The sequence below is a fragment of the Anser anser genome (genome assembly GCF_964211835.1).
Source record: "Anser anser genome assembly, chromosome: 1".
Lineage (NCBI taxonomy): Eukaryota > Metazoa > Chordata > Aves > Anseriformes > Anatidae > Anser > Anser anser.
The window spans coordinates 118,844,164-118,865,953 of NC_139720.1; positions in this window are offsets into that span (position 1 = coordinate 118,844,164).

Sequence of the window (21,790 nt, forward strand, 5' to 3'; positions counted from 1 at the left end):
AATGCTCTATCAGGTTCGGCCCCACATTCAAGCAGGGAGGCCATCTAAATCCTGGTGTGCTGAGGAGCGTGGTGCAGGGCTGTGATATGGGCTTTTGTGCTCGCATACCAGGCTGGGAACAGCAGAGCAAACCCTGTAACAAGCAGTGCCATGCTTAAAACCTTGCTGGACCCAAGCTGGCTCCAGCTTATAGCTTGGCTAAACCAATGCGTTGTAACACTTGTGATTAGGTTCAGGACCTGGAGATCCTCTGCCTCCATCACCTCTTGCCTTGCCCCCTGACTGCTGTGACCCCAGGATTTCAGTGCACTGCTCGTTCCCGTTTCCCTTCTTTCGTTTTTCCCATCTTCCTTCTTTTTTCACAGCTGTCCAGAACAGAGTATCATGGCATAGTGCCGCTGATCTGTGAAAAAGAGGGAATGCGGTGCCTGAAGTTGCTGTGAAGTTGGGGAATAAACCCCACGAGCCAATTCCGCTGTTGGACGGCCTGCAAGCTAACAGCTCAGGGGCAGAGAGCTCAAGGAAACTGGAGACCACATTCAGTTACCTCTTCCAGAGAAACTTCTCCCACTTCCCAGAGTAGTACCCGACCCGCCGAACCAGAAGGTGTTTTGGCATGAGCTGTTCCGGGTCTCTCCTGCTGACGCATTCTGTTCTGTGGACATACCTCAGCATTCGTGGGAGTGGGGATAGAAACTGCAGTCTTGTCTCCTCAAAGTTTACCATAAATCATCGTAAAATAGTTAAATGCACTTCTTGCAGTGGAAATGCTCTAGCAGGAAGGAAGACAGGAGTTATAGTCAGGGTATTTTGCTGCCTCTTTGGTAGAAGGCTTATCTGCAAGCTGTAACGTATCTAATCCTTGATAGAAGGCTTTTGGCTTCTCTGTCAAAACCCCATAAAATCAATTGCTCACATAGCCTTAAAAAAATAATAAAAAAATCACCTTTCTGCATATCTGCACTGTATATTTTAAAAATGTTTAATAGAATATGCTAACATCCACAAAGGAAATTAATGAGCATTGAACCATACAATTCCTATTTAACATATATACTTTGAAATTTCATCTCAACAAGAGGTTATCTAACATACACTTCCAAATATGCACTCATGGGACCTAGAGAATTAACAAACAATATATCTAGTATGATTTTTAATTAAACATCTTAGTTCCTTGAAATATAAATTGTGAAGTTAAGGTTAGATTGTTTTTTTCATGTGTTTAACAGACAACAAACTCATACTGCAGCCAAATACACAATTTTTATTTTCAGATTTCAAATTCTCTCCAGTGAACCAGTTTTGATAGTTAGATGCTTCTCAGACATAAACACAAGCCAGAATACATCTGAACAAAACTGTTGATGTAAGAAAAACCTACAGATGCATGAAAGAGATGTATGAAAATCAAGTGTTGCCAACTATTGTTTCAGAAGCCACTTGGGAAAATAAAGAGCAGTGAATCTTAACAGCAGTAAGGAACTCCATTTTCTTAATGCTCCTGTAACAATGTATGATTAAGGTTAAAAAATATTGAGAAATTTTGTTTCTAAAATGTTAATATATATTTTTAATATTTCTATAGCATTAAAATAAGATACTTATTTTCCAAACTTAAAAGCTTCTCGTGCCAGATAGGCAAATTGCGTGCTGGCTCCTGTAGGAGCTTTGTTTTGAGACTGCTTGTGCTTGTGCAAGCTACACGTATGCTTGACTGCCTAATTGGTTTGTATATGAATGAAAGCAAAGGTAGAGCAAACACTGCAGGTAATAATACCAGGGCTATACGTTTTCTTCTCTTTCATGGTGTTGCAGGAATCTCTGGCTAGGCCTTGACTGCTACAGGTAGTCTGCAGAAAACCATGCACTGCACAATATATAGGAGCTAAAAGTAGAGACACAAAGTGGAATTTGTCCAAGTATGAATGTCAGGCTAGCTACCCTATGGTCTGCTTATGTAAATGAAAGGAAGTGGACATTCCTGTGGCAATTTTACCTTGGTCTAAAAGTGACATCCAGGGTAGCTCGGATGAATCTGACCTAAAAGTGCCCACTTTTCCCCATGGTTTTTAAGGCAGTGCAGAGGACGACCTGCTCACCTGTAGGTACTGAAGGTTGGGTGAGATGAAGCTCAGGAAGTAGTTTGAACTTCCAAGCTCACGAAGGATGAGAAGGTAACTTACCAAGGGCAAAGCATGCTTGACCAGCCTGATTGCCTTCTCTGATGAAGTGCCTGGCTATAGGGAGGAGGGGAGAAAGGGTGATACCATGATTTTTATAAATCTTGTGACATCATTGCCCCACAGAATGCCACCAGTGGGTGCGGGACCTGCAGGCTGGGGGAGTGGGATCTCAGGGTGGCTGAAAACTGCCCGAACTTGCAGGCTCTGAGGGTAGCGGTCAACGCCTCCTTGGTGTCTGCCAGGTAGTGGTAACAGGCAGGGCACATCAGGCACTGCTGCTTCTTGAATATTGTTCAATGTCTTCAATGCAACCCCATAACAAATCTGTGGATGACACCAAATTGGAAGTGGTATTTGACAGGCTAAACTGTAGAGCTTAAATTCAAAGGCAAACTTGGGGAAGCTGAATATTGCACCAAGAGGAATCTCACACAGTTCAAGAAGCAGCAAGTTCTGTGTCTGTGGCAGATTAACACCATACACAGCCAGTAGCGCTGCTGGAAAGGGCATGGAGGTTATGGTGGACCCCAAGCTGGGTTTAAACCCTACATTCTCACTGCAAATAAAGGAAATCGCATGCTGAAGTAGTTGATGAGGAGCATGGGCATCAATTATGGATAGCTATGAACCATCTTGGCTGTGCTCAGTACTGGTGAGACCACACGTGGAATACTGTGTCCATTTTTGGGCCCTCCACTTCAAGAGGGATGTGGAGAGGCCTAAAGCTTAATTCCTACAAGGGAAGCTGAAGTTGTTTAGACTGGAGAAGAGGAGGCCAAGGGGCACTCTGAGGCTGCCTACAACTACTTGAAGGGGAACAACAAAGATGATGAAGCCAAATCACCCCTCAACAAGAAGCCACAAGTGGTGGTTTGGAAGGTTCACGCTGGACATTAGGAAAAACACTTTCAACAGGAGTTTGGTGCAGCACTGGACAGGTCACCCAGGGAGGGTGTGGGTGCTCTGTCCTCAGGCATTTTCAGGGTTGGGCTGAGCAGAGTCACAGGTGACCTGCTCCAATGCTGGAGAACAACCTGCTGTAACCAGAAGGCTCCAGTGGTCCCATCCAAGCAGCACGTCAATGGGATTGTGAAATTCAGGTTTTATCCAGTGGTCCCATCCAAGCAGCACGTCAATGGGATTGTGAAATTCAGGTTTTATCACACTTAGCTCCTCTGTCTTTTTCCTGGGTTTAGCCTTGTGTTCCAGTACTTCTGAGCACATGTAATAAATGCTCTCCTTTGGCTGGTCTCTTCTTACTATTCACATCGAGCAGGAAAAATAGATGCTAAGGATATATGGTACTGCAATTAATTTCAGCTTTCTGCTTAAAAACAACAACAAAAAAGTGAATTTCTTAATTGATTGGCTTGGAGTTCATATGTGAAACAGCCAGAAAAATGCATCATATATTTTTTTTTTTCTTTAATAGGTACTCCTACACTAATATAAAAATAGTAAAAACTGAAGCAAGGTATCACAGAGCCTGATGTGAAAAAGCACATTGATAGAAAAAAAAAAAGGAATGGAATATGTGATGAACATTGACATGACAAATAAAAAACAAAAGAAAAAAATATGGAAATACATGAAATAACGGAGGATGCAAAGCAATGAGGGGGAACTGAGAGTAGGGACTGGGAAGCTGGTGACAGATGAGGCTGATAAGGCAAATGGCCTAGAGAAATTCTTCGCCCCAGTAATCACAGAGGCAGCAGAAGGTAATGTCCCAGGAACCAGGATTTGTTTTCCTCAGGGAAGGAAGTAAAATGTCAAAAGGTTTTACTCTTGCACTGGAGTGGATAATAAGGCAATTAGTACTCTTAAAAGTTGTCAGATCACCTGGACTGCAATGATAAATCACATCCTACGATAGTAAAGGGAGTGGGAGATGTTGGAAAGCTTTTGTCAAATGGTTGTGATAACTTTCCAGGGACAGGATTGCTGAGAGCTGGTGGGCACTTCCTGAAGATTACACTGAATACCAAGGAGGAGCACTGGTGACTGGCATTAATAAGTTTTTAAGCTTCACATCACCTCCACAAGAGAAACTAAACACTGGTGGATCCTGACCGTGTACACCTGTAAATGGCAACAGAAACATATTATTAAAAATGTTCTAACACACATGCTGCAGAGGAAGTGTATACAATACAAATGGCTTGGAGTCTGTTGCATGAAAGATTTATGCAAATAATCTCCATTAATAGGATTTATCAGTGCAAATCCTTTGTTGTCAATGTAAGAAGAGGTCTTGGCAATGTTACAGTCATGGTTTACCTTCCCAAAGGGTTTCAGATGTTTCTACAGTTCCAAATGCTTTTTTCCCCCTACATTACTGGATATTATAGAGGAGGTAACTGTTAATCTTTCACAAAGGTCTGTAAATATGTGAACTATGCACAGTTTATCATCTGCAGGTTTAATGAATGTTCTATGTCCACACAACTTCCAGGTCTGGCCTCCACACCTTTTCATTATTTCATCTATTTTAGACAGGAATGTGATTCTTTAATGAAATAGTTTAACTGATACTGATCCCCATGTGGTTACAGCTATGGTAACACAAAGGAATAGTATAGCAGCATGCAGTATTTTTCTTTTCACATAACAAAAATACCCTGCAAGGATATGCTGGAGTAAGTTTCCCTGCACAGTCATGTCCACACCATTCATTAAGGAGACAGACGTGATTTAAAGCAACATGGCATTAGGGAATTTAAGACCTACATGTAGAGCATCTGCATTTTCAGACATGGAGAGGCCTGGGTTTTTCAGATGTTCTGCACAAGGTTTCCACAGCACCCCGCACCAGCTCTCACTGGGCTGGCAGAGCAAAACCAGTGAGGCGGGAGCCGTGGGAGCAACGCAAGATGTTAGAGTAACCCACACCACCGGGAAAATCACAGAATCACAAAATGGTTTGGGTTGGAAGGGACCTTAAAGATCATCCAGTTCTGCACCCCCTGCCATGGGCAGGGATGCCACCCGCTAGATCAGGTTGCCCAGGCCCTCATCCATCCTGGCCTTGAGCACCTCCAGGGATGGGGCAATGAGGGGAGAGTTAAGGGATACTATGGCATCCTTCAGATCCTCCCCATCTACAGCAACCGCCATGCCCAGCACACTTTTGTAGTACCCACCATGAGGGCTTCCTGCTCCAGGACTTGCGCAGGCCCAAATCCTAAACTGCACTCGGTCCCTGGGACATGTCCGCCATCACGGGGTGGCCGACGGACCCTCGTTAGCCACCTGCTGTTCCTGCGTGATTCAGGCACGTGCAGGAGGCCAAGCAACCTCACAGGGCCACCATGCAGCTGCGCTGCTGAGGCCAAGGAGCTGCGGAGGACAGCTGTGCTGGGACACCTGGGGCACGGCCCAGCCTCCATCTGCTGAGCGGGGCCAGGACCTCAGGTGGTCCCCATTGCCTACTCCTCGCTGAAGGCCCTCCCCAGGGTTTATGTCAGCCCTGGTCCACCACTAACAATCGTCATTTTCTTGCATTTAGGGTGACCTCCCTGGGTGATGCCACCCTGGGATATTGTGAATGGGATTGTTGTATTGCCAGCCTCTCTTTGGGGCAGTCTGTTTACACATCTTCAACCGGGTACAAAAAGACTGTAAGAAGGCCATACGCAGCCTTAAAGCTTTAAGAAATTGTTGTTTGCCTATCACACACAAAAGACAGACAGGATTTAACAAGCTCAGAGGCATCAGCATCCCCCTGACCCTACCAGGCACCTGAAGAGCCTTTGCTGGGCCCTGGGTTCTCCATGCAGAGGCAGCCAAGCTTCATGGGGGACGTCACTGCCATACGGTACAGCACTGCACTGCTGGCAGTATGGTGTGGGTATCTGGGGAGTGACAACCAAGCCTACAAAATCATGCCTTACTCCTTGGGTCATATAATGGATGGGCATTGCCCCCAGTTCCTATGGACTTTGGGGTTACAAGGCACTGCCACCCCTCACTTTTGTTCCTCCCTGCTATTGTGTCACACCACCCAGGAACTATACAACATGGAAAAATGGCATTTTCTGAGTCAAACTTGAACACAAGTACTTCTACCAACCGCTAAAGGTGATGCCCTCCCCGTATAACACCTATTATTCTTCATTTTGTGTTTGAGTTTCTTCCAGACCACTGCACCCTGGAGAGCAAGTGAGGGGGCTGCTTCCAATCATTTGGTTTCTGCTGGAAATGCCCCACCAGCCACAGCAATGGAGCTGCAGCTCTTGCTCACCAGCTCTGCTACTGAAGAGCCCAGCTCTTTTCCCACAAAACTTAGAAAAAGATGAAGGTGGCCTGCCCAGCATCAGAAGACACACAGCCTCGCATGCTGCTGCCTTCTTCCTCAAATCGACCCTCTTCAGGACAACTGGCAGGGATGGCCTCGGTCTGCCAGCTCAATAACCTGAGTGAGAATGGGGGTGTTGGAAACCCACGGGTTTGGTGTTCCCTTCTCAAGGCTGTCAGTGCTTCTCATGGGTGCACGGTGGCAGTGCCAACGTCTTCTAGATTTCAGACAGGTCCTCTGTTCTTTGTCAAACATGTTTCATTTTTTCAGAAGAGGCAAATCAAGTTTTGTGCAAGAGGTTTCTTTTTGAGATGAGGAGGACAGACACCCTTCCCTGCACATGGGTACTCACAGCCCGGGCTTCATACCAGGAGCCATACAGGCAGAGTTGAAGTGGCAGCATCGGCAAGAAAACACTCCTGAGTGACTTCTCAGATCAGCGTATTTTGATTGTGCTGATTATCTGTGCTGCCTTTCCTAATCTCCAGCTTTGTAAGAAGTGGGAAGTCTATTGTGTTAATATCCAGATTACCTAATATAGCTTCCCTTGGCTCAGCAACCAGTCACATAGGCCACTGCAAGTTCAATAAGGGATCAGAGGCACCAGTCAGTTAAATTCTCCAAACATTTTTGTTGGAGCAAAATTGCAAACATTTATCTCACTAGAAGGATTTACAGATTACACATGGCACTGATAAATAGAGTATCAGTTTAATGTCTGACAGGTCACCTCTCAGAGGACTAAAACTTGCGTTTGCAGAGGGATAGAGATGGTTATCAAATGATCTTGCCTGTCTCTTTCTTTTATGAAAGCTGCCTATTTTGTGGTGAAGTGGAACAAAAGCAAAATAATTTGTAAGAGTTATTTTGAAGCCAAAAACAAGTTCTCAGAAAATCTGTCTCCTAGACTTCTAGTACATATGAGGTTGTTATAAAGAGGATTATGATCAACCACTCATCATGTCCACCAAAGGAAGGACAAGAAGGAATCAGCTTAAACTGAAGTAAAGAAGATTTAGGCTGGGCAATAGAGAAACTTCATAATGACAGGAGCCATGTGGCACTGGGAGACATAACCAAGGGAGGTTTTTTTCAACTTTTCAAAGAGAAGATTAAGCAAACACCTAGCATGGATGGTTCAGAAATGTTCAACCCTGTCTCAGTGCATGAGGCAGTGCAGGGTGGGAGGGTGTCCCTCCCAGCGGTGAATTCCTGTGACTCTCAATGTGCTAATCTAACACAGTGAGAGGCTTTGCTGGTAGCCTAGTGCTGCTGAGGGATTCATAGAAGAGTAAATAAGTCCTTCAGACATTTTGCTGTCTTAAGCATCCTAAATTTCCTCCTGTTGGACCTCCTTTGTAACAAGTACTTCCCTGCATGCATGCAATTATTTGTCCAGGATATTGTAGATCTGGGTGCCACCTAACCTCTGGTGGGGCAGCAGAGGAAGCAGACTCAGGTGCCTGAACAGTGGGCTCCACTGCCCTTGGGATGTCCCAGGATACCTGAGCCATCCATATGGGGCTTTGTGTCACCTCTACCAGCCTTCTGGGGATGACTCAGATATTGTAGGGTGTTTCACGTGGGCCTGGGTGCCTCTGTTTAGACAACAGAATCATAGCCCTGAGAGATCCAGCTTGTCTCTGCAGCTGGGAGTCTCACCCTCACCTCTGCACAGCTCCTGTTCGAAAGCATGCTACAAATGCCTGAACTATCTCCCTCCCCAAATGCAAAACTGCTGAGCTGGAAATGATTTTTAAAAAGTGGGTTGGGTTGTTTTTCCAAATATTGTCATAGTTACTCAAACCTCCTGTAAATAATCTGCAGCAAAATAGCACAAATGTTGCACCCCAAAGGATTCTCTCAGCTGGGAGAAGAATCATGGCCAGAACAACTGTGCTCCAAATGAAATGATGCTACTTCCCCTTCCCAGGACCTTGAGTTGATCTGATCTGATCCGAAGGGCAGGGCTTTCTGTGCCCAGCTCTTGCTGGCAGCTTGGCCCTGCAGACATCTTCTTGCTTTAAATTACCGGTGCCACCATAGAAATCTTTGCCTTGGCTGACCAAGTACTGAAAATGTGGAAAACTGCGGTCAGTGACAGCAGAGGACTGAACGCAACATGGTTTTTTTTGGTAATGGGCTGACACCAGGCTTTGCGTGACTTGTCACTTGATGTGCAGGCTGCAAAGTTGTGATTAATGTTATATAAAAACCACCTCCCCTCACCTTCATGTTCTCACTTAAGAGAGAAACTTGACAAAAATTGGAAAATGTGATTGTACAGCTATATAAATTAGCAGAGGGATCCCAGGATCTGTTAGTTCCTGAATTTATTTAGAATTATTTTTTTAACTGCCTAATTTCAGCTTGATGGGCCCCGTTGAGAACTAAGCAGGTCATGTAGCTAAACTAGGCAAGAGCTTGTCTTCTTTATGAACTGCTTGTGAGTCATGTTTATACTCAAAGGGAATAGTGTCATGCATTAATTGAGTCTCACTGGTTTAATTTTCGATTGACAACTAAATAGGTCTGGTTCTTAAAAAATTATGCAACAGAAAAACCTCTCAGTAATACTCTGATGACAAATCTTCCCAGGTACATTTTTTGTTTTGTTTTGTTTTGTTTTCAGATCAGTACAAATTGCAAATGCAGTTGAGGTTACGTCATTCTGTTTCAATAGATGTTATTATAGTTCATTGTATTAATCTGATTATACTGAATTTTGGCTCTTAGTTACAGTTAAATTATTTTTACTTATTTAATACAGCTGCGTGTTTAACACTTAATAAATTGTTAATTGTTTTAGTGAATCTGATTTTGTCCCAAAGCAAAATCAGAACAGTTTCAGTGGGAAGGGACCTACAAAGGTGACGGAGTTCAAAATCATGGAAATCTTCCAAACTGCTGGATCCAGAAAAAGGCAATAGGGACATAGCTTAAGGCTCAGTCCTTCCCAGCTGTTTACAGATGTAAAAGAAACTTTAGGACTCTTGATCTATAACCAGGGAACAAGAAAGCAGGAGTGCTTGCTTTCCTGATTATAAAGATTAGCCTTTTTTTTTTTTTTTTTTTTTTCCAGTTTTGAGATCATGCTAGGGTGAGGAAGCCCTGGTGGGAAGACTGGAGGTAAAAGGAGAGAGATTGTGTTTGGGGTTGTCTGTGTATTGATGTCGACCCATCACCCAAACCGTGTGATGCCCATGATGCTTCTGCCTCAGATACTTGCTTGCAATTAGGAGACTTCCCAGCAGAGGAGAAATGTGTGAGATGGAAATAGCCTGAAAACAGAATTTTGTTAGAAGCCTGGGAGGAAGTGAACTTAAGGAACAAGGATATGTGCAGAGGGAAGGGCACCTCTGTTGGGGTGTTAGCTCTGGAGGTCTGCGTGCTGGGAGAGGAAGACTCCTTCCATCTCCACCGCCCCATCCCCTGCCCACCACAGCTGAGAGAAGACCAATGGACAGTGGTGGACATATCCGCAGCTGGAACACTGAAGGCTCTGCCCAAATAAACCCCCTGCTAGCAAGCATGGGGTCCTATCTGTGTGTATGCCCAACCGGCTGTTACTTGATTTCTATATGACATGGCATCTAGCAAAAAGACTGCTTAATTAATTCTGAATTTATATGTGAGCATGGGAGTCTCACTGACTCTTATCAATTCCCTGTTTGAATAAAATGGGAAGTGGCGATGTTTACAGTGCACAAATTACTGCTTCTTGACATTTGCCTGTCCAGCTGGAGACAGCTGATGAAGAAGGAAGCTTTGGAGGGATTTAGCAGTCACCTTTGCACATCTACAGGGAGGTCACTGAGATGAGAGAGACAGGCTCTTCACAGGGGCATACAGCAGGATGGCGAGAGCCAGCAGATATATGTTGGGATAAGGTTCGGGGCGGACATAAGGAGGAACTTCTTCCCCACAAGGACAAGCCAGAAGCAGAGCAGGTTGCACGGAAATTTTGGACAGGCTCTGTTCATGGAGGTTTTCCAACTACTGACTGTAGCCATGAGCAACTTGGGTTGATCTCAGAGCTGATCCTGCACTGAGCAGGAGACTACAGACCTCCCTAGGCCCTTTCCACCTTGAGTTACCCAGTGGTCCTATGTTTATTTTAACACCCTCTGCTGGCAAAGGATCTCCCACAAGTGGGATCTCTGCCCCTGAGCCCCCCTCTCTGCTGCCTGTTCTGCACTGGCTAGGTCACTTCAAAGGGTCCCTGGTGTTGTGTCTCTGTGGGTTGCTGTTGCAAGAAAAAGGTAGGGTTCTCAAACAAGATATGGGACAAGATATGAAAGGGGAAAAACCTAGGACAGGCTAAATCTGAGCCTTCCGAATTCAACACTGTAATTTCCCCCTTCAGTAAAACACACAAATCTGCTTCTTCTTGTGTGTTATGTGCCACATTATGGGGCACATTTTGCAGGTCATCTGTGGAGGTAATTCCCTCGTGTCAGTGGAGTCACACTACTGAATATATAGCAGAACTGCTTTTGCAGAAATAGGAGAACTGATTATTAGCAAAAATAGCCTTTGATTAGGATTAGTAATTTATTTCAGAGTAGCAATGGGAGTCTTGATACCATTTAGGAGTACATAATATTTATCTCCAATTGACTGTGTTTTCACACCTCGTTTTTCTTGAACAGCAGATGATCAAAAAAAAAGAATCCTTTCCTAGAAGGTACACATTTCTGAAATATTTTGTTTCACACAGAGCATGAATTTTTATCATTTTAATTTACTATACTTTATGGATCATCTTCTTGAAATTGTTCAAAACTGTCCAGTATCTGGGATGATCATAGTATGTGATGGGTACCAAGAACTCCAAATGTTTACATTTTTAAATTATGACTATGATGAGGCAGGCACAGAATATAATTAATGTGTTCCTACTTTATTAAAGAAGTCAGTTTCAGCTATCTAAACATGTCCTAAATGAAAATGTCTTCGAAAGATGGCCTCTCTCCTCTTTTCTTCAAAACAAACAGAAATAAAATTAAGGTTGAGACAATCTTTTACTACATCTCAAAATCCGTTTCATGTTGTCTGTCCTGCTAGCATCAGTCAGAAATGGTGCTGTACTTTCCCTGTGCCCATGTAGTGATAGTACATTTACCCAGAGACCGCATCCTTGGCCAGAAAAAAATACTCCACCTAGTCCAGAATCTATATTGCCTCTTGAATAAGAAGGGGCTCTCTAAATAATAGTCTGTATACCCATGGCTAAGGCCTGCTTTGCTGAGCAGAGGGAGTTGGATCACAACTACAGAGGAAGTCTTAATTCTGGCTTTCCATATCTTAATTCTGATATATATATATACATATTTAAATCCCTTATTCACGTTAATATGCCAATGAATTGTATAACATGATGAGTGGATTTGCGTCGCTTTTTTGTGACCTAGAAAAGAGGTAGGGGTAGTGAGATTTGAAGGTGACACAAAGTTATTTAGGTTAGGTAGAACCAGTGAAGAGAAAATGCCCAAGCACTCTCTCCTGCCCAAGTGTGTAGGCAGTGGGGTGATAAAGCTATGCTGGTGCTCACAAAAGCAAATTATGTTCAGCAGATGAAAAAGCCTGAAGCAATCGGCACAGTGTTTGGTCCCGAACTGCCACCACCAAAGTCAAGGCAAGACTGGGACGTTCGCTTGGACGCTCAGTGTAAACCAAGTCACATCACCAACAAGATGCTGGGGACATAAGGAATGAGATGGAAAATATACACAGAATTATGATATTACTGTGCCATTGCAATGCAGTGATACACCTGGAATATTGCATTTGTTTGGGGTCAGCGTAACACTGCAAAGATGTATTCAGAAAGGCTGATTTAGTTTAAGGAGCTTACCCTTCCTAAGATCCCTCTGCAGAAATGAGCGGGCCTGGGGCTCTCCTCAGAGGCATTTCAAGCATCTAGCAGGTGGCTAGTGTTCTCCATACTTCAGAATAATCTCGTTTTCTCCATTAAATCTGAGGCCAATGTTAGCCCGTTCTCTATCAAGACACACAGAAATGCAAAGCGCAGTTAATGAAAATCATTAGGGAAGCTGAGAAAAAAAATAAGTTTGAGGAAGTTGTTTGATTTACATAAGGATCAGAAGAGTACAAGTTAAGGAAGTCAAGAGCAGGTAGATCTGGCACTTCTGACTTTTTTTATAACACGACAGCAAAACCCATCCGTGACATTGAGAGAAAAGTTGAGGAAGTCTGCTCCACCCAGCGTGGGGATGAAACTTCATTGCCTGAGAGCTTTGCAGGATTAAAAAAATGTCACGCACCCTGCAAGGGATGAGAACATGAACAACTATGCTAGAAAGGGTTAAAATGCAAGCATCCTCAGCACTTGTGTAGCTGTGCTTCAGATTACAACTTCATGAAAAGCTGGATTCTCATATTTGCACTTTGTCCAGCGATGAGCAGTTTGTTCACCGTTTGCCCGCTCATAATAGTTTTGCTTTTCTCCGTGAGGTGTCTGGCACAGCTCTCCTGGAGACGAAGCGTCCCACCAGCCAGATCAGCCTCGTGATCTCCCAAGCCATTCCGAGTGAGCGCACCGTGGCAAGGAGCCAGGAGCCAGACTGCTGTGAGTGAAAGCCCACCCATTCCCTCACCTTTCCAGTGGGGCTCCTGCCAGGCAGATTGCAGATAAGCATCAGAATATCCTGAAAAACGGTGGTGAAATGAGACTGCTCAAACGCATTTACAACATCCCAGCAACCCAGGGGTGGATAAGCTAGACCCAAGCCGTACCTAGCAGAAATCTGTCTAACATGTTGTTACAAGCTCTGGAATATGAGGATGCTCTGCTCAGCAGGGGTGTGCCATCCTTCTCCTTCACCATTCTTGCCACTAGAACATTTTTCTACTGTAACTGGATTGCTTCTTGCATTGTCTTATCCACTATGGCCATAAAACAAAACAAACAAAAAAAAACAAACATAGCTCCAGAGAGGTACTATGAGCCTTGGGCTTTTTTATGTGTAGTCTTTTCCCCACATTTGGTGATCTCCTTCAGGCAATGCCTCAAGCATCCGAGATGCACAAACTCAGAGGCATGCTGTCAGCCCTGGGAAGGTTTGGCTTCTTCTTCCAAAAGCAAGGTTTTCGGAGTCTTCTCCTTGGCCACATCTTTTCCTGCCATTCAGCTCAGAAGCCAGGGATGCTCAAAGCTACACAGCAAATGGCTGCACCAGCCAGCAAGAGCTCCCTGTGTCCTCCCATCCTTGCCAAGCATCCTCTTTTTAAAATGCACCACAACTCCCCTCAGATGCAAAAGCACTGCAAGAGTGCACCCACCACTCACATCTCTCTCTCCTGTCTCCTTTCAGATCTGCTGCTCACTTTTTACAGCTCTTACTGACCATGCAATCTTGTGGCTAGGCAGCTGCATAAGCACAGGTAGCAGGAACCAGAGGGGATCTCACATTTTGCCTCCAAGTGCATTTGTGGTAGGTCTTTCCAGCCCCCCACTCATGCCTAGCACATACACACACCCCACTCCCCCGTGTATAGCCCATATTGTTTCTCTTATACCTACAACACTGATTTACTTGTCATAAAAGGAAATTTGGTGGATTTGCTAAATGGCAAATCACACCAAGCCATATCTCACTTTATGGAGTTATAAATCACCCGACTATTTGTTTTAGTCCTTTCTCAGGAATTAAGGAAATGGTGATTATTTCTAATTTCCTGCCTCCACAGTTCCCTGCCCCTACTTTTAACAGTGTGTTTGTTCTAGTCTTCTTCAAAAAAGGCACCAGGCTCTCTGAGCTTCTCAGCATCATCTGCCAAATTTCTTATCCATGGGTTAATTCTTCCCTCAGTTTCCCTTTTCATTACTATCACAAATACTCTTAAAATGTCATATTAGTATAAAAATAGGCAAAGTATTTTATTTTGTGCCTTAGACTTCCTGATTTTGTCCCTGTATGCTTGTGCTGAGTTTTTTTTATTTTTTAACATTCATTTTCAGATATTTGACCTAGTTTCTGTGTTCTGCACACTCCCTTCTTGCACTTGAGATCATTGAAGAGCTTGTGATTTCACAGAAATTTCTTATTGCATTTTCTACCCTTTCTATACGCTGGGATATTTTGTAATTTTGCTCCTAGTGACTTTATTTTTTATTTTTATTTTTATTTTTTAACCAACCATCAACTCTTTCTGGAGCTCTTTTCTTCCACAGAATAGATTCCCAGAGAGTTTACCTGCTAGTATCCTCTGTTCATGAAAGCCTGCTGTCTTCAAGTCCTTCGCCTTCAGGTGTATGTTTTCCTTCCTTTACCCCCTGAGGCTTACAAACCCTGTAACTCTTTCCCCAGCGCTGTCCTCCACCTCCACACTCCCCAGCAGTTCCTCTCTCTTGGCTGGAGCTGACAGTAGAAATGCCACTGGGAAGCTGCTTTCTCTACTGCTACATGAGAAAATGCTGGTGCCACACTCGCCGAGCATGCTGTGCCCTGGTTATTCACTTTCTTCAAAACTGCTGGAGTAGCTAAAGACCCCCCAAACCAATCAGCCCTGTTTTTTTAAAAGCATTTTGCTAGCTGCTCACAAAAGAGCATCATCTGTCTGAGTTTCTTAGTTAGGGGAAAGGAGATGAGTGTAATGGATGTAATTTTTTACTGTATTATTTCCTGGTGCTATTTAGCGATCAGGTCTATCTTGTTCTACGTTCTGTGTCTGAAAGAAATGCACGTATCTGTTTTTCCCTTGGTAGTTCATATTTCTCCAGCTCATTTCTTCCCACTTCTTCCTCCTGTGCGTAGTCTCGTGTAGGCAATGCAGAGCGTCCTAATGGGAGGGGAGGGAGAGAGAAGCACCTCTTCGCAGGCAAGACCTCTAAGGAAGAGTCCTTCAGCCTTCCAAAAAGTCAAGAAATATAAATTAGGCAGTAAGATTTTGCACAGGCCATCAGCCATCATTAAACTACCAAGACTGCTTTATTCCCGATGTCTTTAATAGGCAGCTCTTCTTCTTGATCTAGACAACTTAAAATTTGGTACTGAGACCGTACTGGATCACTATGATTAGTCTGATGGTTTGATCTCGTCATCTTCGTCACGAACTGACTCAATAATCTGAAGCAGAAACATTATAGCTACATCAAATATCAATAAAATTACATGCAATACAAAGATTAACTCATTCCAACTTGACTTTTCACTGCATGATCCCGTCCTCCTCATCGAAATAAAAATTATTCAGCCGCAAAAGGCCCTTGAGCATAACATGACATTTACAGCATCTATGAGTATTTCTTGTTTATTTCTCATAAATTTCCTTTGGTAACAACTTAGTCAGTCGGCAAGGCTCTACAGTATACACATATATTACATGATTATCTCATATTTTATACAACACATGTTAAAGTAATTAATTTTCCCAGGCAAATGTCATACCATTTAGTTCATCGTTACGAGCCAAATATTTGTGCAACCATTTGTTACAAATATATGCATAACCACAGAACACCTCAGCTCCATCATATTTAATAAGTGTAATTTAAGGGGACACTGTCAAGGCTGTTAGCCTCAACTTTCACATTAATTTTTGTTCCACTTGCAATTCCTTCAAGGATCCAACCTCAACCCATTTGTTTACTTGCAAGTATCCTTGTTAAAATATTTAACACTACAAAAATAACTACAGTCTTACTGTGGTGTGGAACGTGCTAGTGACCAGATAATTTCCTGCCTGAGGATGACAGAAAGGTTTCATCTTTATTTGGACATTCTTCGTCCTTTCTATCAACAAGATCTGGAGTTTGACCCAGCTTCAAGGTAGAACCCTAGCAAAAAATGATAGGTTCCTTCTTCACAAAAAGAACTGAGTTGAATCAGAAATTCAACCGAACTTAAATTTATTTCTCTGCAAATACAGGTTACCTCCAATCAAACAAAAAAATGAAGCCCCTCCAGGACAGCAGCTTTAATTTCAACATATGGAAGACAAGTTAGCCATGCAGCATCAGCACCAGTTGCCTTGAAAAATACATTTGAAGGCCATGAAACCACTTCTGACAGACAGTGAAGTCTGCTTCTCCCATGCCCTAAATTAGGCCTTCCCCATACTCCACACACACTGATACAGAAGTCCGAACAGCAGCAATGGAGCTGGGCAGTAAGAAATTGTGCTCAGGGACTCGATAGGCTGAACCAGACAGCTCCATTCAAGCTAACAACACAATAAATCCTATTCCCTGCAGACCGCTTGTTCTTCAGCACGTTTGATCAACAAGTGCGGAAAGGGGGCCCTGACACTTTTCTCACTTATTTTGGCCTTCGATGAGAAAAGCAGCAGTGAAGAAAAGAAGCAGAACCAAAAGCAGTAAAAGTGGAAATGAGAAGTTGTAGGAGGAAGTGCAAAACCAAGAAAACAGAAAGAGAGAAGAAGGAAATATAGAGAAGATACAGAAGAGGTAAGAGTGAATAGAGCTGTACTGCACCTCAGTGAGACTTCTTTTATATCGCTGTGAATAGTCACCTTTATTCAAGACAGATGCACTCAGACTGGAACAGGCAGAGAGAAAAGCATACCAGGTTGTGCAGAAGAAAGCTGAACTATCATGCAAACAGCGTGCCAAAAAGTCTGGTTTGCTAAACTTAGCAAAAAGCTGAAAGGAAATGTGATTGCTATCTATAATTACATAAGGATCAGACATCAAATGGCAAAAAAAAGAGACACGGTATTTAAAGGACAATGTCAAAACAAGGATGAAAAGGATGTTTCCCAGGAATACATTTAAGCTGGAAGTTAGAATAGAGTCTTGATCAGTGAAAGAATTAAATTTGGGGCAAAGCTCAATTACTAACTTATTCATAATTGACAAATTTCAGTCAGTTTTGAGAAGCTGGTATTGACCAAGACTTTTGATCCATACGGATGACCTCAGTATCATTAAGACAGAGCTTGATTAGTTTAAGAAAAAATTTCTGGTATGATTCCAGTAATTGCCAATGAATTGGGCTCTGGGACCGAGGGGATTACTATCACCCCTGTTCCGCTGTTATTCTGGCAGACTTCACCAGCTTTGAGACCACTGCTTGGAAACCCAAAATGTACTTCTTCCTTTGGTATCTTGCGCTGCCTTAATATTTCTACGGACAATGTGCTATTATATTAGAAACAGAATGGATCAGTCCTCAAAGCAGCTTTGATCTGTACTAGATCCTCAAAGCAGCCTGCAAGGATGGCTTGAAAGCTTTTTATTTAAAATAAGTGGCATTTCCTCCCTCTCTTTTTAATTGAAATACATGCTGTATGTAGGGCAAATTGTATCGTAAGCTTGATTGCAGAAAGCAAATATACTTCTGAAACAACCTGGATCAATAGCAGTTTCTTGTAGTTGACTGTAAAATATCTATTTATTGCGATGAGAATTAAAAAAATAAAGTTTTTTTTGTTGTTGTTTATTTTTTGTTTTATCCATCATCTGAAAAGGTTAAGCTGGAAAATGGAGAACGGGAGGAGAGGGAGGAATTGATCAGTCATGCAGCCTCAACTGATGGCGTATCCTCAAGGCAACTTGCAAGACTTGGAGAAATGCCGACACAATTTTCCTAGGCAGAAGGAAGCAGACTGGCAAGTCTTGCTGAACAGAGCCAGTGCTGCCGCTTGTGAGTGTCTTGCAGTGCCTCCTTGGCTAGATGTGAGAGCTTTTACAGTAGATACCGATATTCAGGCCACAGGCAAGTTAGGCCACGGGTACAAGTACGAAACATGTATTGACGCTCCTACTGAGCCAAACCCCTCGTTTTTGTCAGCAAGACAGTGTGAATGCAAAAAGAGGAAAGCCAGGAAACGTTTGTGCTGCAAACAGCTCCAGTCCCACTCACATCACAAGCTGGTCAGGAATTAAAGGAAGGAAACCCACAGAAAGTCAGAAGGGAAATAGATGCATCTCTTCCTTATTGTGGCCATGAGTGTGGCCCTCCATTCTGCAGTGTCTGATACCGTCATTAGGTTTCTGGATGCCACATGTGAACATTTCCCTGACTCTTGCGGGACTGTCTAGGGATGTCTGCCACTTCAGGCTGCTTGTATAAGAGCCATGCTGCCACAGGGACTTTGCATTTCCAGGGGATTTGTCCTCGCTCTGAGATAGCTGTTATCTAGACGGAGGAACGTGTGCTTTGCTCTTTGTGCAGGTGACAACGTAACTTGGAGGCCTTGGCTGCATTTTGATGAGGGGCTGTGTTGCTGCTGAGTGCTGCATTCATACTTTCCTCCCGCTGGTTTGGTCGGTCTCTCACATAACATCGCGCTTTCCTACGCGTCCCAGCGACGGCTGCGTGCCGCACTAAACGTGTGCCCGCGGTTTAATTGCCAAAATCTGCATTCCACTCCTGAATTTAATTAGAGGCTTTTCTGTCAGGTTCGTTTTACTAGCGTGGCTGCATCTCAAATCAGCCCACATAATGAGGGTGCAGAAGAGCCGCTCTCCATGGCAGGTCTCACTGAATATATGCAGCAGGGGCAACTCAGTCTTTTAATGCAAAGGCTCGGAGTGTTTCTTCTACTGCTGCTTTCAGAAGTGTGGGGTACTGAGGAAGGTCTCCCTGACTTCAATGAGAGGGAAGTCAGGCCGATAGCAAACATCCCAGAAAAGTTCACACCTTATGTAAAAGAGCTGGGTATCAGATGACTAGGAACTTCAAAATGCTTTCAGCGGCATGACAAAGAGAAACACGCCAATCAAGCTTACTCTGTGAGGCGGTAAACTATTTCCATCAAGTTTTCAGGGGTGGAAGAATTTGCAAGATGATGTGATGGGGAGGAAAGCCAGCCGGATGCACAGCCTCTAGCAGGGGGCTAGACTGTGCAGGGAGTACCAAGGGAGTCCTGCAGTTCCCACTCTTCTTCTCTGCCCTATGCTTTGCTCCCCCAAAGGGCATTGCAGATCTGAACAAAGTCACTCGTGCAAATGTGCCTTATTAGGGAATGCTGAATTGGAGCAATTAGCCACGGAAAGGTCATGCCAGATAATGAGACCTTCCAGTGAGACCACTGGATGTAACCTTTTCTGTTCTCCTATTCCCCACAGCATGGCCAGGAGAAAGAGGTTATGGGCCATGAGCTGTGGAAATTCATGCTTAATACCTTGTCTTGTTGGGGCTGTAGGTAGCTGCAGCAATACTGTGCTAACTGACAAGGTGGTACATGGTCAGCACAGACCAGTGGCCACAGAAATGACAGATTTTTTTCCTCTCTGGGTTGTCTGGAGCACTCCACAGCTGCAGCCAAAGATTATAATCAGAACGTTGTTTTCCAGCCACTGAAGAGGTATTTTCAAGCGCTACATGTTCATTGACTGGTGAAAACAGAATGAACGAGGGCATAAAAGACATGAGAAAACATAAGGAATCAATATTTCTAAGGATCTGTCACTGATTGTGATAGTGCTGTTGAAAGAAGGATGGTATCAGTTGACCCATATTGCACTACAATGCACAGCCACTTCAGAATTTGCCCTTTTTTTCCCCAAAGTTAACCAGCTACAGGTAAGGCTGCAGTTCTCTGTGAGTATGTGTGCTTAATTCCTCTGTTTGTATCCTCTATGTGATTTCTGTGGTGACTGTAACAGCGTTTTATATTTTTCTTAGACAGACCTAAAGAAGTAGGTACTAACAGGCAACAATTCTCCATGGTGAATTTCTGTGCGTGGTAGAGTTTTAGTTATGTACAGGTCTTAGCGTGCTTGCATGATGATCCACATAGTGCCATAATTCACTTTAAACTAGGCAATCTGGGAACAATCTAATTTTGGACAACCCAATCCTAACATGGCCTGTAAAACCACTCCCAGAAACAGGATGAAGAAATATGTATGACTGAAGCACAGACTTGTCTTTACAGTGAAGTGGCATTAAGTTATGCCAATTTCAGTCACACTTTCCTGGTGAATTTTGAACTGACACAACTTCAGCTAAGGCAAGGCTTCCCCCTCACACCGCCGAATGACGTCTATCTGCTTCCTCTTGTGAGCACAGATGGCTTTTTGTTCTGATCTGAAGACAGAACAAACCAGGAGTCAGGTTCTGAACTATGATGTGATCCCAGCTGGAAAACAAAGTGCTCAATACATGACTGGAAGAGAAATTTCAGTTCTCCAAAGATTTTGCAAAAGAGAGACAGAGAATGATGGGATGAAGTGCATAGGCTGGACGTGGTACTCCACTCAGACAAATGGACCCTGGAGCCAACGCCATTTGGTCAGATTCAAAGCAATATAAAAAACTTACTGATTTCAAGTTTGCTAGTAAAACTCAATCCCAATAAAAAGAGATTAGCATCTATGTCTTTTTAACTCCAAAATATTTTCTGTGCTTTCCCCAGCTTTAGCTTCCCTCGTTTTCTTCCTCCTTTGAACTGTACAACTAATGCAGTCTTATGTACATTCACCACGATCATCCTTAGAGTACTGTCAGAATATAGTTAATTTACTACTGCCTACTGCTTGCCTTTGTTGTCATTAGCAATCTTCATTTAATAAAAAGCTTTTATCAAAAATGGTTTTCCTGTAGTACTTTTATTTTTCCCAGAAAAGGCATTAAAATTAATTTGTTTTCTCTTGGTCTGTATTCTTGAGTGAATACAGCAAGGAACAAAAAAAGATAAACACGTGAGAGAAACCCCAAAGAGAAGGTAATGTAGAAAGAAGGAACTCCATTCTAAGTAGAACATACTCTTTTTATATTTCCACATTTGAAAGAAAAAAAAAGTGATTTAAGACTGGCAGAACACATCATATTGTAACCATGCTTCTGGTGTACTGGGCAGATGCTTCCTTTCCTTCTCCACAGCTCCCTGTGGCTTCTTTATGGGATGAGGCAGAAGGTAATAATCCTAAGCAGGAAGATTTGACCCAAAGGTCAGGGAGGATTCATCGGATTTTCTGTTGGAAATGGATTGTAGTCTCCATCCACTTCACTAACCTTCCTAAGTAAGTGCTGTTGCTGTTTCCCTTGCACGTTTTTCACATGTAGCTTCTGCCTGTACTGCCTGAAACCTTGGAGCACCAGTTTATTATCGCCACTGAGAGAGTACTAAAACATTCCAACTGCCCCGTTCTGCAGTGAGCCACAAAAACCGAAGCGGAGATACCAGAGGAAAAACGCAGTGAAAAGAGACCCTAATTCTTCTCTATTGTGCTTTCACAACGGCTGCTATTCCAAATAAGAAGTTGTGCCACCAGTTGCATGGGGCTCACGGGCAGTTGGTACAAAGCACCAGCAGCTACGCTGGCTCAGTAATTGTGGAAAGGCATATTGGCACGTAGAAATGCTTTGGATCC